General features: G+C 43.9%; 1 protein-coding gene across 3 annotated transcripts in view; it reads right to left on the reverse strand.

The window, feature by feature from the left end:
- PHF3 (PHD finger protein 3) overlaps positions 1–12,728 on the reverse strand; it is a 96,195-nt gene extending 83,467 nt beyond the window's left edge. For 2 of the 3 annotated variants that reach the window (XM_036317819.1, XM_036317818.1), the window contains exon 1: positions 12,594–12,728. The gene's annotated coding sequence lies outside the window, so the exon portion shown is untranslated. The remainder of the gene's footprint in view (positions 1–12,593) is intronic. The other variant, XM_036317827.1, reaches the window with a different exon arrangement.
- Positions 12,729–14,927: the final 2,199 nt, after the last annotated feature.

Raw genomic sequence — 14,927 nt, forward strand, 5'->3', positions numbered from 1 at the left:
TTACTAAATGTTTCTTCATCATGCATGTAGAATATCATAGTACCAGAAACCCTATTAAATGTTCACTCACTTTTAGAAAAGAAAAAAAAAACAACACTATGTACATACTCCATTAATTCCACACATTTGAAAGAACTACAAGGCTTAAACCATAAAAATCATGTTTTCAACCATAATCTTTCCATAAATTAAGAATAAGACATTGGTTTTACAATAAGTCCATATAAAAGAGCTAAAGTCAAATAATTTATTGTCCCATACATATTAAAACTGTAAAATAGCCTTGTTTTATTTACAAAGCATTTAAAGAACGATAATATAGAGAGAAAAAGATTTCTGGTGGGGGGAGTGGGGAAGGTAGAAACAAACTATTAAACTAAAACCAACAAGTCAAAACTCAAAAAACTACACACATTCAGGAACAGATGTGCACATACACACACTGAGGGGGGAACCCTTTTAGGATACAATGAGATAAACAAGACAACAACATATCAGAGACTTAAATTTATTTTAGTGAGTTATGTGCAGCTCATACACATATCAAGCTAGTCTCCTATTTGAAATGTACCCTACTAGATATCACTCAGTAAAAGTCCTCTTATAGCAGGGGTGGGCAAACTTTTTGACTCGAGGGCCACAATGGGTTCTTAAACTGGACCGGAGGGCCGGAACAAAAGCATGGATGGAGTGTTTGTGTGAACTAATATAAATTCAAAGTAAACATCATTACACAAAAGGGTACGGTCTTTTTTTTTTTCTTTTTAGTTTTATTCATTTCAAACATCCGGCCAGAGGGCCGTAATTTGCCCACGGCTGTCTTATACTCTAGAGGAGCCTCAATTATAAAAAGCTGAATTATTTTCAATATTGGTTTCAGAGAAAACTGAAGTAATGTACTCTAGGGGGCAGGGGAGTCAACAAAAATCTAGTAATATTCAGTTAGCTAGAAAATTCCACTAATTAAGCAAGATTCCAAGGTTTTTTAGATTAGCCAAATCTACCAAAACTTCTTCAAACTGTCCTTGAATTATTTTCCCTATAAAAATGAGGGGACCCTGGCTGGTTTGGCTCAGTGGATAGTGTTGGCCCCCGGACTGAAGGGTCCCAGGTTTGATTCTGGTCAAGGTCAAGGGCATGTACCTCAGTTAGGTCCTGGGGGGGAGGCAACCAAGGCAGGAGGCAACCAATTGATGTGTCTCTCTCACATAGGTCTGTCTGTCTCTCTGTCTCTCTGTCTCTCTCTGTCTGTCTGTCTCTCTCTCTCCCCCTCCCCCACTCCCCCTTCCCCTTCCCCTCTCTAAAAAACAATGGGAAAATAAAAATAACAAAATAAAATAAAATAAAAATCAATGGGAAAATATCCTCCAGTGAGGATTAAAAAAGAAAGAAAGAAAATGAGGAGAGAGGAAGTTCAAAGATATTCTACAATTTACTAGGTATATATATCATATGCTGCTAACAGTTTACCTACATTTAATTAATGTATTTCCATTAATTGTTTTAAGAACAAAAACGCATTCAAATAATTTAAATGTCTTCCCAAGTCACAAAACAGAGCCAAGATTCAAACAGGTTTACAAGTTCCACAGCCCAAGGCCATAATCCTTACACACTGAGCTACCTAGCTAAAACTGACTAGATTTGATTCATTAAAGGCACTTGTGTTTTGTTTTAAGAATAGCCTACTGATTTTTAGAGAGAGCGAAAAGGAGAAGAAGCATTGTTGTGACAGCATAACATTGCTCAGCTGCCTCCTGCACACCCCCCACCGGGAATGAAGCCCTCAACCCAGGCATGTCCCCTGACAGGGAATTGAACCAGCAACCTTTTAGTGCACAGGATGACTCCCAACCAACTGAGCAACACAGACCTAGTAAGCTAAAGGCTCTCCTTTAAAAACTATTTTCCCTAATTTTCTAACAAATCAGTGGTTGCCTTGGGCCTTGAATAAGAGAGGGATGGACTGCAAAGGAACAGGAAGATACTTTGAAATTTATAATGAAACTATCCTAAATTTTGATTGTGGTAGTAATTTCATGAATGTATATATATCCACCAAAATTCATCAACCTGTTCATTTTAAATGGATGCATTTATTGTAACTGAATTTTAAGTTTTTTAAAAAGAAAATTTTCTCTCACAAAAAGTAATCCTCTTCTAAATAGACAGATCTCAATATCTCTTCTACAATGTATTTATATTAAAACTAGAAGCCTGATGCATGAAATTCGTGCGGGGGGGGGGGGGGGGGAGGTGTTCCTTCAGCCCAGCCTGTACCCTCTCCAATCTGGGATCCCACAATCCTGGACCACTGGCTCCTAATCGCTCACCTGCCTGCCTGCCTGGTCGCCCCTAACTGCCCCCCCCCCTCCCCCCGCTAGCCTGATCGCCCCTCACTGCCTCTGCGTGCCAGCCTGATCATCCCTAACTGCCCCCCCACCCCCGCCGGCTTGGTTGCCCCCAACTGCACCCTCCCCCAACCCCCACCAGCCTGGTTGCCTCTTACTGCACCCCCTGCCGGCCTGGTCGCCCCACACAGCCTGCTTGTTAGGTCGTTTGGTCATCCCTCACTAACCCCCCTGCTGGCCTGGTCATAGGCAGCCATCTTATGAGGGCATGAGCATTAATTTGCATATTACCTCTTTATTATATAGGACTAGAGGCCCGGAGCACAAAAAATTGTGCACTCGGGGGGGGAGAGGGGGTCCCTCAGCCTGGCCTGTGCCCTCTCGCAGTCTGGGACCCCTTGGGAGATAACGACCTGCTGGCTTAGGCCTGCTCCCGGGTGGCAGAGGGCAGGCCCAATCCCTAGGTGCAGCCCCTGGTCGGGCTCAGAGCAGGGCCGATTGGGGAATTGGGGAGCCGCCCCCTGTCATGCACAGAGCAGGGCAGATTGGGAGGTTGTGATGCCACCCTCAGTCACGCTCAGGGTAGGGCCGACTGGGGGATTGGGGCACTGCCCCCTGTCACACTCAAGGCAGGGTCGATGGGGAGGTTGCGGCGCCACCCCTTGTCACGCACAGAGCAGGGCCGATCAGGGGGTTGGGGAGCTCCCCGCCGTCACACACAGAGCAGAGCCCATCAGGGGGTTGGGGAGCTCCCCCCGTCACGCACAGAGCAGGACAGATCAGGGGTTTGGGGCGCCACCCTCTATCACCCACAGAGCAGGGCCGATCAGGGGGTTGGGGCACCGCCACTGTCACACTCAGGGCAGGACCGATGGGGAGGTTATGGCTCTACCCCATCACACACACAGCAGGGCCCGTGGGGTGGGGGGGTTGGGGCGCCGCACCCTGTCACACACAGAGCCGCAGGGCGATCAGGAGGTTGGGGAGCTCCCCCCTATCAGGCACAGAGCAGGGCCAATCAGGGGGTTGGGGCGCCTTCCCCTGTCAGGAACAGAGCAGGGCCGATAGGGAGGTTGTGGCCCCGCCCCCTGTCACACACAGAGCCACAGGGCGATCAGGGAGTTTGGGCGCTGCCCCCTGTCATGCTGATCCCGGTGCCGGGAGGCCTCTCGGCTCCGCTAATCCCAGTGCTGGGAGGCATATTACCCTTTTACTATATAGAATAGAGGCCTGGTGCATGGGTGGGGGCTGGCTGGTTTGCCCTGAAGGGTGTCCTGGATCAGGGTGGGGGTCCCCACTGGGGTGCCTGGCCAGCCTGGATGAGGGGATGATGGCTGTTTGCAGCTGGTCACACACCCTTCAGGGTGGGGGTCCCCACTGGGGTGCCTGGCCAGTCAGGGTGAGGGGCTGAGGGCTGTTTTCAGGCTGGCAGGTGACGGAAGCTCCCAACCGCTCCTTTTTTCTTTTTTTCTTTTTTTAATTCTGGGCCAGCTTTAGCTCTGAGGCTCCAGCTCTTAGGCCTCCGCTGGTAAAAGTAGGTAATCGAAACAATGTATAACTCCAGCTCTGAGATCCCAGCTTGCTGAAAGCTCGTTTCTGGGTTGTTGTTTTTTTGTTAAAATGTTTCAAACTGCCGGCTCAGAGGCCTGCAGCCGCAGGCGGGAACGTTGGTTTCCTCGTCACTGAGGCAAGCAAGCCTCATGCTAGTTTCAAGCTGCCTGGCTGCCAGCCGCCATCTTGGCTGACAGTTAATTTGCATATCTCGCTGATTAGCCAATGAAAAGGGTAGCGGTCCTACGCCAATTACCATGTTTCTCTTTTATTAGTGTAGATTAACGCACATTTAAAATGAAATAGAAAAAGGACAGTAGTTGGGAAACTGGTAAAATCATAATGTCTGGAATTCAGTTAATAGTAATGTACAAATGTTAATCTCTAGTTCTGATAAAGACACTGGCATGTCAAATAAGACAATAAAGGAAACTAAATAAAGGGTATATAGAAATTCTATACTATGTCTGCAACTTTTCTATAACTCTGAAATTATTCCAAAATTAGTCCTTTTTTAAAAAAATAAACACAATCTAAAATATAATGCCCTGAGATACCTAGTAATGTAAATAGGCAAAGATAATCAAATCTAACTAAGAAAACTTAAGTTAATTAATTAAATAGACTATTAATCAACTTAATTTAAACAAATTCCTATTTCTTACATTGAAATTTTAAATGCTTCCTTATATTTGGGATTATAAATTTAATAATTAAAACATAACAAGTCTATCTAGAGTCTATTTTAGGTGGCTAATAAAATGTACATATCCAATTAGACCAGTACATATATGCTAAAATCAATAAATATTTCTGAGTTCATAGTCACACCTCATGGTTACAGATAATAAATGTATCAATCTAAATCAGGAAATTGGATAACCTGCTTAATTCAAAATTACTCATTTATTCATAGTGTACTTATTAAGCATCATAGGTGCCAGTGAAACAAACCCGTCTCTAACTCAAGGAACGCACACCCCAAAACAGAGGACAGACATAAAAACTAATACATGTAAATATCACAACAAAATATAAAAGTGTTATATTGAAGTGCTGCAGACAGTATCACAGAGAAAGGTGAAAATCGTTGAGACAAGAAAAGCTAAGCAGGTTATGTGAGTGCTGGCTCCTAAAAGTCCAGAAGATACTCAGGCAAAGAGAATAGCATTTGCTAATTATATACAGCCAACTTTGATCCTAATGGACCATTTAGAAAGATTCAAGTATTAGTTCTAAGATTCTGAATAAAATTTAACCTAAGTCTGGAGATAGATCCCACTTTAAAATGCTTGTTTCATCTGAACTCTCAAAGAATTATACATTCATTTACACTCATGAAACCAGCATACATTATTTTCCAAGTGTTTCATGTATGAACAGAATGTAAAAAGATAAGATTTAGAAAGTACCAACAACAATAATGTACTTCTACAAAGATCCCCTTTAACTTAAAAGTAAATTAAGAGTAGAGTAGCTCAACTTTTCAGAAACATCTTCAAGTAAAACTAGATATCTTATCTTCTTTAAAAAAAATAGTACATATAAACCTAAAAATTAAATCGCTAAAGCAATCAAAAGGCCCTAACAGGTTATCGTATTAGGAAGCTGTCTCGTGTAGACTATAGTCTTATGTGTATTTGGGTGGCAGAGGACAACAAATATATATCAAGAGATTACAAAATCTAAGAAGAAAAACAAAGCAGGGTAATAGTGATTTGGGAAGGGGGGGTTTAAGGTTAAAGAGGGCATTCTGTATATGATGGTAAATGAAGGACCTGCTAACAGGGAAACATGTGAGCCAAAACTTGAAATGAAGAAATGATCCATGCATAAGAGAAACAGCAACCCAGGCAAAGACTTAAATGCAAAGGCCCTAGGAATGAAACAACTACTTGGTGCCTTCCAGCCCTTACACCACAGTTTAAATTAAGCCATCAATTAATTAAGCATGCTTACAATGAACAAATTTCTAATAAGCAGTAGTAGTACTAGTAGTAGTAGTAGCAGCAGCAGCAGCAGCAGTAGCAGTAGCAGTACTAGTAGCAGAAAGAGAAGAAAAATAAAAATACCACTACTACTAATGATGACAAAATGTAAAACTTAATGTGCTCTAACTTCATGCCAGGAACTGTCCTACATGCTTTACATCAGTTTTTAATCAGAAGTGATTACATCCCTCCAGAGAACATTTGGCCAATCTGTACAATCTATGCCATGCAAAATTGTCTAGTAAAGATAGACTGGCCCTAGCTGGTTTGGTTCAGTAGATAGAGGATAGGCTTGCAGACTGAAGGGTCCCAGGTTTGATTCTGGTCAAGGGCACATACCCAGGTTGCGGGCTTGATCCCCAGTAGGGGGCATACAGGAAGCAGCTGATGGATGATTCTCTCATCACTGATGTTTCTCTCTCTCTCTCCCTCTCTGAAATCAATAAAAATGTATTTTTTTAAAAAGATACACTGCTAAGAAATTAAAACTCCTGTGTAATATTTTGAAATTTTTAGTTAGCTATTTCTCTTCATCCCATCTTCATTATACAAATGATCACAAAAACTTAAATCCCTTGACCATTAAAAGATAATCTAAATTACACATGGAATTGTATGGAGACATTTGTGGTCATAGCAACTGGAGAGGGAAGGCTGACATCTAATAAATATACTACAATGCACTAAGAAAGCCCCACAAAAAAGAATTAACCTGCCCCCCAAAAATAAATGCTGAGATTAAGAAACTCTGCTCGACATTTATTAATATAATCCTCACACCAATGCTGTATTATAATCCCAATTATACAAAAAATAAAATAAAAGTGGAATCAAAAAAATTATTTGAGCCCTAGCTGGTTTGGTTAATTGGATAGAGCATCAGCCTGTGGACTGAAGGGTCCCAGGTTTAATTCTTGTCAAGGGCACATGCCTAGGTTGTGGGCTGGATCCCCAGCAGGGGGCATGCAGGAGGCAGCTGATCAATGACTCTCTCTCATCACTGATGTTTCTATTTCCCTCTGCCTTCCTCCCTTAAATCAATAAAAATAAAAATAAAATGATCTGACATAGTAAGTGGTAGAGATGAAATCTGAACCCAGAATTTCATTCAAGAGTCAATGCATTTAACAGTACCCTGTATTTATTATCTCTTTGTAAAATTAAATTGAATGATTATTATGTGTAAGGCACTGTGCTACATTCATTTAAGTGCATAACGTCATTTAGTCTTCACAACCACACAATTAGGCAGGTACTATTACATTCTCAATTTATGAGAGAGGATAAAGCTTAGCAAAGTTACACACAATATTACAAAGTAAGTGACAGAGCTGGGACTCAAATCCACTCTGACTCAAAAGTCAGTTCTTAACCACCATGATATGGTAACATTAAAAGGAAATAATAGGTTACCCTTCCAATGTAAAGTCAAGGAAAATCACTAAGTGGTTACGCCATGTGATATGACAAAAATTCCACGAAGTGATACAACCTAATCACTTGTTCTGCATACCCATGTTAAATTAGGGTACAGTTTCATTGGTTAGAATCTATTAACAAGATTTCATAAGAAAAAGCCAAGAATCACAACTTCTTTTCTGAATTTATCAGGAAAAATAATATATAAAAATCCAAGGTATATGACTTACTAAGACTAAGACCAAAGCAGAACCAAGAACCCAGAAAAAGAACTATCAAGTGTAAGGTGAACAGTACTAAGACGTAACTTTAAAGTTCACAACCATCCCAGCTGGTGTGGCTCAGTGGTTGAGCTTGAACATGGGCCCATGAACCAAGAGATCATGGATGATTCCCGGTGAGAGCATATTCCGGCTCAGTCCACAGTAGGTGGGTGTGCAGGAGGCAGCCGATCAATGATTCTCTCTCATCATTAATGTTTTTACCCTTCTCTCCCTCTCCCTTCCTTTCTCTAAAATCAGTAAAAACATACTTACCAAAAAAAAGTTTACAACCATATCCTACTGACATTATGGGAAGCATTAACAGTTTGGATTAACCATAAAAACAGTGAAAGCAACTCACCACTAAAATTATGGCCTAAGTAATAGTAGTTCAAACTAAGATGTATTTAGCATGTACAAGGTACCAACCAGGCTCTATGCATTATCTCATTTGTTCCTCACAACAACTCTGTGAGGTAAGTGCAATTATTATTTCTATTTTACAGAAGAGCAAAATGAGATCCAACCATTACATAATTTGCTTAAAGTCACATACCCGGTATACCTAAATCAGAACCCAGGCAGTATGATTCCCAAGTCTGCACTTTATGCACTCTGCTTGCATAACATATTTTTATGTTGTTAATATACCATTAATGAAACCTTTAAAAAAATACTGGAAACAGCCCTAGCTGGTTTGGCTCAGTGGATAGAGCATCAGTCTGTGGACTGAAGGGTCCCGGGTTCAATTCTAGACAAGGGCACATGCTGGGTTGTGGGCTCAATCCCCAGTAGGGGGTGCACAGGAGGTAGCCAATCAATGATTCCATCTCATTATCTCTTTCTCCCTCTCCCTTCCTCTCTGAAATCAATAAATAAATAAATAAAAATACTGGAAACAAAGTGATGTACACTTCTTCCAAAATAAATTAGGAAATATGCATTTAGCCCCTCCCTACACATAAAAAATAAAATGGCTATCCTCTATGTGTATAAACATTTTACAAATTATCAACTACAAACTTCGCCATTTATTTTCAGCCTACAATATTAGAATGTTTTCATGTGGCCAGCTCACACAAATTATGAATGAATTAAAACTCTAGCCAGCTGGCATGGCTCAATGGTTGAGTGTCGACCTATGAACCAGGAGATCACAGTTCAATTCCCGGTCAGGGCACATGCCCAGTTACAGGATTGACACCCCCCCCCCCCCAGTGGGGGTTGTGCAGGAGGCAGCTGATCAATGATTCTCATCATTGATGTTTCTATCTCTCTCTCTTCCTTTCTCCCTGAAATCAATAAAAATATTAAAAAATAAATAATATATTTTTAAAAAGACTGAAGTTTTGCCTTCCTGTACAATCTACTATGTCATACAAAACCGTCTGATAGTTATATTTGAGCTAAGATATTAAAACTTGTAATAGTATGAAGTTTTTACTTAACTATCTCTCTTCATCCCCTCTGCATTATACAAATTATCATAAAAATTTAAATTCCCTTATTACAAGATAATCTAAATTAAATGCACAATGCATAGAATTTCCAGTCCATACTCTGGGCAATTTCTCATACAATAGCTTTTAACTCTAATAACTAATATGATCTAACACCTCATTTCTTTAAATCTTTTTCTCAATCTAGAATATTCCTTGAGAGTACAAACAGCACGTGGAGCTCAAATACTTTGAATCAATTCAATACTCTCGATATCTTTCCCTGTTTAATCACAGGGCAACAATTTAAAAAAGAATACATTTCTGCTCTCAAAAATGCACCAGTATCATAAATGTGTAACAATTTGCCAAGTCAATTTTGTAGTTAAAATGTAAAATGCCTATGCTTTTGAAAAGATACTCCAGGATCCTCAGAGGGTGCTCCAAGAAATAAAAGAGAAATAGAGCCCAAGAAAAGAAATCCAGCAACCAAATGTGAGAATTCTTGAAATGTAGATGCATGAAAATATTTAGAAAACTGCACTCAGCTAGGGTGGCTCAGTGGTTGAGTATCAACCTATGAACCAGGTCATGCACAGTTCAAATCCGGTCAGGGCATATGCCCAGGTTGTGGGCTCGATCCCTAGTGAGGGGCATGCAGAAGATAGCCAATCATTGATGTTTCTACCTTTTTCTTCTTTTCCCTTCCTCTCTGAAATCAATAAAAAAATATTTTTTAAAAAAGAAAACAGGACTCCAAGAACCCTGAACTCCCTGACAGTGAGTGGTGAAGTAGTTATGATAATCCACAAACCTGAGATGCTAATCAATAAAACTCATTATCCCCAAAATATAGAAAAGATATCTCCAAACCTTAAGTAAAAAGAATTTCATGAGAAATCTTTCTGAAGACAAAACAGTACACTTAAAAAAGCCAAATGTACCACTTGGCTGGTATGGCTCAGTGGTTGAGAGTCAGTCTTATGAACCAGGAGGTCAGGGTTCAATTCCAGGTTGAGGCACAAGCCCAGTTTGCAGGCTCGATCCCCAGTGTGGGGTGTGCAGGAGGCAGCCAATCAATGATTCTCTCATCACTGGTGATTCTCTCTCTCCCTCTCCCTTCCTCTCTGAAATCAATAAAATTTTTTAAAAATTAATAAAAGCAAAATGTATCAAAAAGGCAAACGCCATATTACCATGTCAAGGAAGATAACCATTATCTATATTTTAGTACCCCTCCCCCAAACAGAACTGCATACATAATTTACATTTACCAGTTTTTCCAAGTATAACCCATACAATGTAAAAATCTAAACTCTTAAATTTTGCACTAATCCAAATCACTTGCTTCCTTCCAACTTTAATCAATTGTTTTATTAAAAAGCTATTACATAAGCAAAGATTAACCTTTCCTAGCTGATTCCAACATTAAATACAATTTAAATTTTAATAGTATGGCTATAAGTAATTAACATACAAATTCCTTTCAATTTTTCTATCCTGAAATTTGAATTTGACTAAAACTATTTTTCACCTACATTTACAGAAACCACTTCTCTTAGATTTGCGGTATCTGAATCTGCAACCCGATGAGTATACTACAGGATCAGCTAAAGTTAGCTGAGGTCTATCCAAACAGCATGGAATGCATAATTAATTCAGTGTGATAAAGAAGTTCACTATCCTCCATAAGGATGCAAAAGCAGTATAATAAATCACATGTCCGTGCTCTTCAATAAATGGACCTATAAAGCATGCAAGGAATGGGAAAACTGGCCCTATCACTAACTCATTTTTTTATCCTTTTGACAATTCTCCAGTACAGCTATCAAATAAAGCTCAAAATCTAAGGTTGTAAGTCTGCATCCTTAAAAAATGGCCAACTTCCTGCTGCTAAGGAATCCACTGAACTGTGCGTGCAATAATAACTCCTAAAATCCCCCTTTAAATTCTGTTACTATCTTGGGGAAATGGAGTATGCAGTTCAAAGCAGTAATAGTGATGATGGTGGAGGGAAATTAACATATGGCCAGTAAACAAAAGAACTGAGAAAAACAGTAAATTCAGAAAAGGTCCACGTGGCAGTGAATGTTAAAAATACTATTTTAACTAACAACCTTCATGCAACACCTTATGGGCTCTGGAATGAAGCTACAAGTTCAAAAATAAAAGAATACTACAAAGGTTTCCTGGCTCTTTGACTCGTGTCTCTTTTCTACTACACACACACATCCAAACATTTTCACAATCCCCAACACCTGTCAACTATCAAAAAAAAAAAAATGGTAGGAAATGAATGAGCAATGGAGGCGTCCTATTTTGGAAGATCTCAACCAACCAGTTTGGGAAAAAGGCAAGTTCGACCCCCCCCCCCCCCCCCAAATAGTAACCAAATAGAACGTAGTACTTAAGTATTCCCCAGTAGTTTGCTATATCATTTTATTTTTTATTTTTTTTTTTTTTTTAGCTTAAAAACAAGGTGGTAAATTTCTCTGGTGAAGGTCCAATGACCTATGCCTCATTGCAAATTAAGCCTCTCTACACGTGATGAAGATGAACGAGGGCCAGGCGGAGAGGAAAGCTTTGTTGCTACTTACAAGAATGACTCTCCCTAGCCATCCATGGTCGTATTCTGCGAATGATTCCTGAACAGCACCCACACACCAAGCTCAAATGACCTCGAATCCTAAGTCCCTAGGAAATGGCATTTCCCACCCGAAGGCAGGAAAGGCTCCTCGGGCCGGGCCGGGCCGGGCCGAAGGCGGCAGGCAGGGGCCGGGGCCGGGGCCGGGGCTGCGCGCCGCTCCCCGCTTCTCCCCCTTCCTCGCCGCCCCCGCCCCCGGTGCGTGTCAGGTGATTAGTGACTGGGCACCATTAGCAACACGCACACAGCGACAAGTGGTTCGGTCAATGACACGGGTCCTCGGGAGGCCGGGCCCCAGGCTTCTCCTTTCCAACCTCAGCAAAAAGGCGTCGACAGTTTGGCTCCCGAGCACAAAAGCGCGCGGCAGGAAGAGGATGGATGGAGCGCCAACTCCCCCGTCTCCAAACGCGGGAACCGCACTCGGCCTCGCAGCCAAGGCCGGTCGCGGCTCCCCGGACCCGGGGCCCCAAGCTCGATGGCCGGGCTCCCTGGGAGGGAAGAGGCCCGAGTGGGCAGGGTCGGGGCCTGCAGGCCGGGCCTTCCCAGCCAGGCCCGCCGCGCCTCCAGGCCTGCTCGCCCGCGCGGCAGCGACGGGGCACACTCACCCCGGAGGGCCCGGGAGCGGGAGCGGGAGCCGGGACCGGGGAGAGACCGCGGTCCCGACCCTCCGCGCGGCGACCTCGCCACCGCGGCTCCCTCCCGCCCTCCCTCCCCAGCCCGCGGTCCAAACGGTCCCGGGCGGCGGAGGCGCGGCCCGGGTAGGCCGAGGACGTTACGCAAGAGGCCAGAGAGCTCTCCCCGCCGCGCCGGGGAGAGGCGCGGAGTGCCCGCCGCGGGAGGGGCGGGGAGAGGAGCCGAGGCGTCGTGCGTGTGGAAGGGGATGGGGGAGGGGAGGGTTGCCCGTCTCGCTGGCCGCGGCCAGAGCCGCAACTCACCCAGCTCCGCCGACGAGCGCTACCACTGGCAGCAAGAGGAAGATGGTGGCCGCCGCCGCCGCCGCCGAGGAGGAGGAGGAGGAGGAGGAGAAGGAGGAGGAGGAGGAGGAGGGGGCCCGGTGGGTGCCGCGGAGAGGGGGTATGCGCAGGACGTCGGCGTCGCTGCCACAGCCTCTTCTCCTCACGGGGTCGGGCGGCTGCTGCTGACGACACCTTCCTGGCTTCTGCGCCGCCCTCCCAGTCCTCGTTGCAGCCGCCGCCGCCCGGAACCCGAGGGTCGCTCGCCTCGCGGGGACTGGACGGCGGTGCGAGACCCCACAGCCATCGGCGTGCGGCGGCGGCGCGGGGGTAAAAGCCAGCCCGCGTCACGTGACCCCTCTGTTTACCGTTCCGGGGCCGCGGCCGGACCGCCGCCGCGCCTGCGCACCGTGGGCCCTCCCGCGCCGTGCCGCGCCGCGCTGCGCCTCTGCGGGGCCCCCGGCGGCCGCGCTCCGACTCGCCTCCGCCCGGTTCCTAAGCTTTCACACGACCGCGTACCGCCCGCGGGCTTCTAGCTTTCACCTCGCCGGCAGCCGGAAGGGGAGAGGCGAAGGGACGGTCTTTTTTCTCGGTTGTAATAAGCAGCGAGGCTTCATAGTTAGTGTGATATCGATGGGCAGATCTGCTCCCCGGGTCCTTTGCAGAGGAGAAAAAAGGAAAGCCTCTTGCCCAAGAGCCCCTGCTGGCGCGGCACAGAAGTCCCAGCAGGAGCCACCTCCACCCTCAATGGCTGCTGTCCTTCAGGACTCAAGTTGCCGCCTCCAAGAAACATTTCTGGCCCAAGTCAGCAGTTCTCAAAGTGTGGCCGGGGCACCCCCTGAGAGGTCCCCAAGACTTCTCAGAGACTCTTGAGTCCTTTTGCCATTCCATATGTATAAGGCCAAACTTTCTTGATCTCTTTAAACCAAAACGATAAGGAAGCAAGAATGAGAATTCAGCCATCTCATAAGCCACACGTTGAAGAAATTTGCAAAAATGTGTAAAAACAGTGCCACTCTATTAAGTTTTGGGAAAAATGTTTTTCATCATAGCTATATGTGATCACAGCGAATTGTTTTTAAATGTCATTTTGCTTAGGTTTAATTTCTAAGAGGGTAAACGTCAATAAGTGTAACTAACCCATATAAACAAAAGCTCTTGGAAGTCCCTCCGTAATTTTTAAGTGTGTGTGTAAAGGTCCTGAGACCAAAAAGTTGAAAAACCACCACTCTAGCTTATGTGTTTCCAACAGCAGTTTGGACTGACCCCTATCTCAGCCTTTACTAAGCACTCCGAGTAACTTGCTAGCCATCACTCTAACCAAAACGAACTTTTTTTTTTTTCCAAAATGAACCCGTTAAGGACAGGAATTACGTCTGCTATCTGCAGGGGCCATTACAGTGCCCTCTGACAGCCATACTGTCAGCAATAAAAAAAGAAATTTTAAATGGCAGCCAGCACCTGCTGTGCTCTTCGAAAACCTTTGTTGATTTAAGCCTCACGCCAACCACAGGCCACATCTTAAGATTTGTACAGAGTAGAATAATAGTTTACAGGCATGTGGTGAAGATCTCTTCTGTAACTCTCTCCAGTCTTCTGATATTTCAAGCACTCCAAATTCTAAATGCTTGCCCACAAAGGAAATTTAGGTTGTCCTAATTCTACTGGGAATCCTAGAATTCCAGCCCCTGCCTTAACTCATCAACCCTTCAAAACTTTGTTTTACAATCTTTTTTTTAATTGTTTTTTAGCCCTGGCCAGTTTGGCTCAGTGCTTATGAAACGGAATTTTTGGACTGGAAAACACACAGTATTCTCCTGGGCAGACTAGATCCCGGGCTCTTGTCGGACAGAGTCAAAGAATGAATCCCCAGACAGAAGGTGGTATAGCAAAGGTGGAAATTTATTGAAGAACAACTCCCACGTGGGGAAAAGGAAAGAGTCCCACTGAGCTCCTTTTTCCTACAGCTTATAAAGGCTGCAGATCTTTGTGCCTTGATATCCCCTCTGATTGGTCACTATTCCCTTAAACTGGTTACTATAGTAACTCCTGGGCTCAAAGGTGGAACCTCACAGTTCCTCCCCTCCTTTCTTATTGTTTTCCTATTCCCTTTTAGGATTTCTTCTCCTTTTGAATGAATGGCTTCCTTCCCTTTATTTTGTAAATATAGATCTTTTGCTGTTTCCAGCTCCCTCATTCATGGAAATATACCTGTTGCAGCTTTTCAGCTCCCCTATTCTATGGAAATATACCTTCTGCTGCTCTGCAGCCCTGTGCTTCTTCCATGGTCCTCTTAATTTCTAAAATTTCCTAAAC

This window comes from Myotis myotis, unplaced genomic scaffold (genome assembly GCF_014108235.1).
Source record: "Myotis myotis isolate mMyoMyo1 unplaced genomic scaffold, mMyoMyo1.p scaffold_m19_p_7, whole genome shotgun sequence".
Lineage (NCBI taxonomy): Eukaryota > Metazoa > Chordata > Mammalia > Chiroptera > Vespertilionidae > Myotis > Myotis myotis.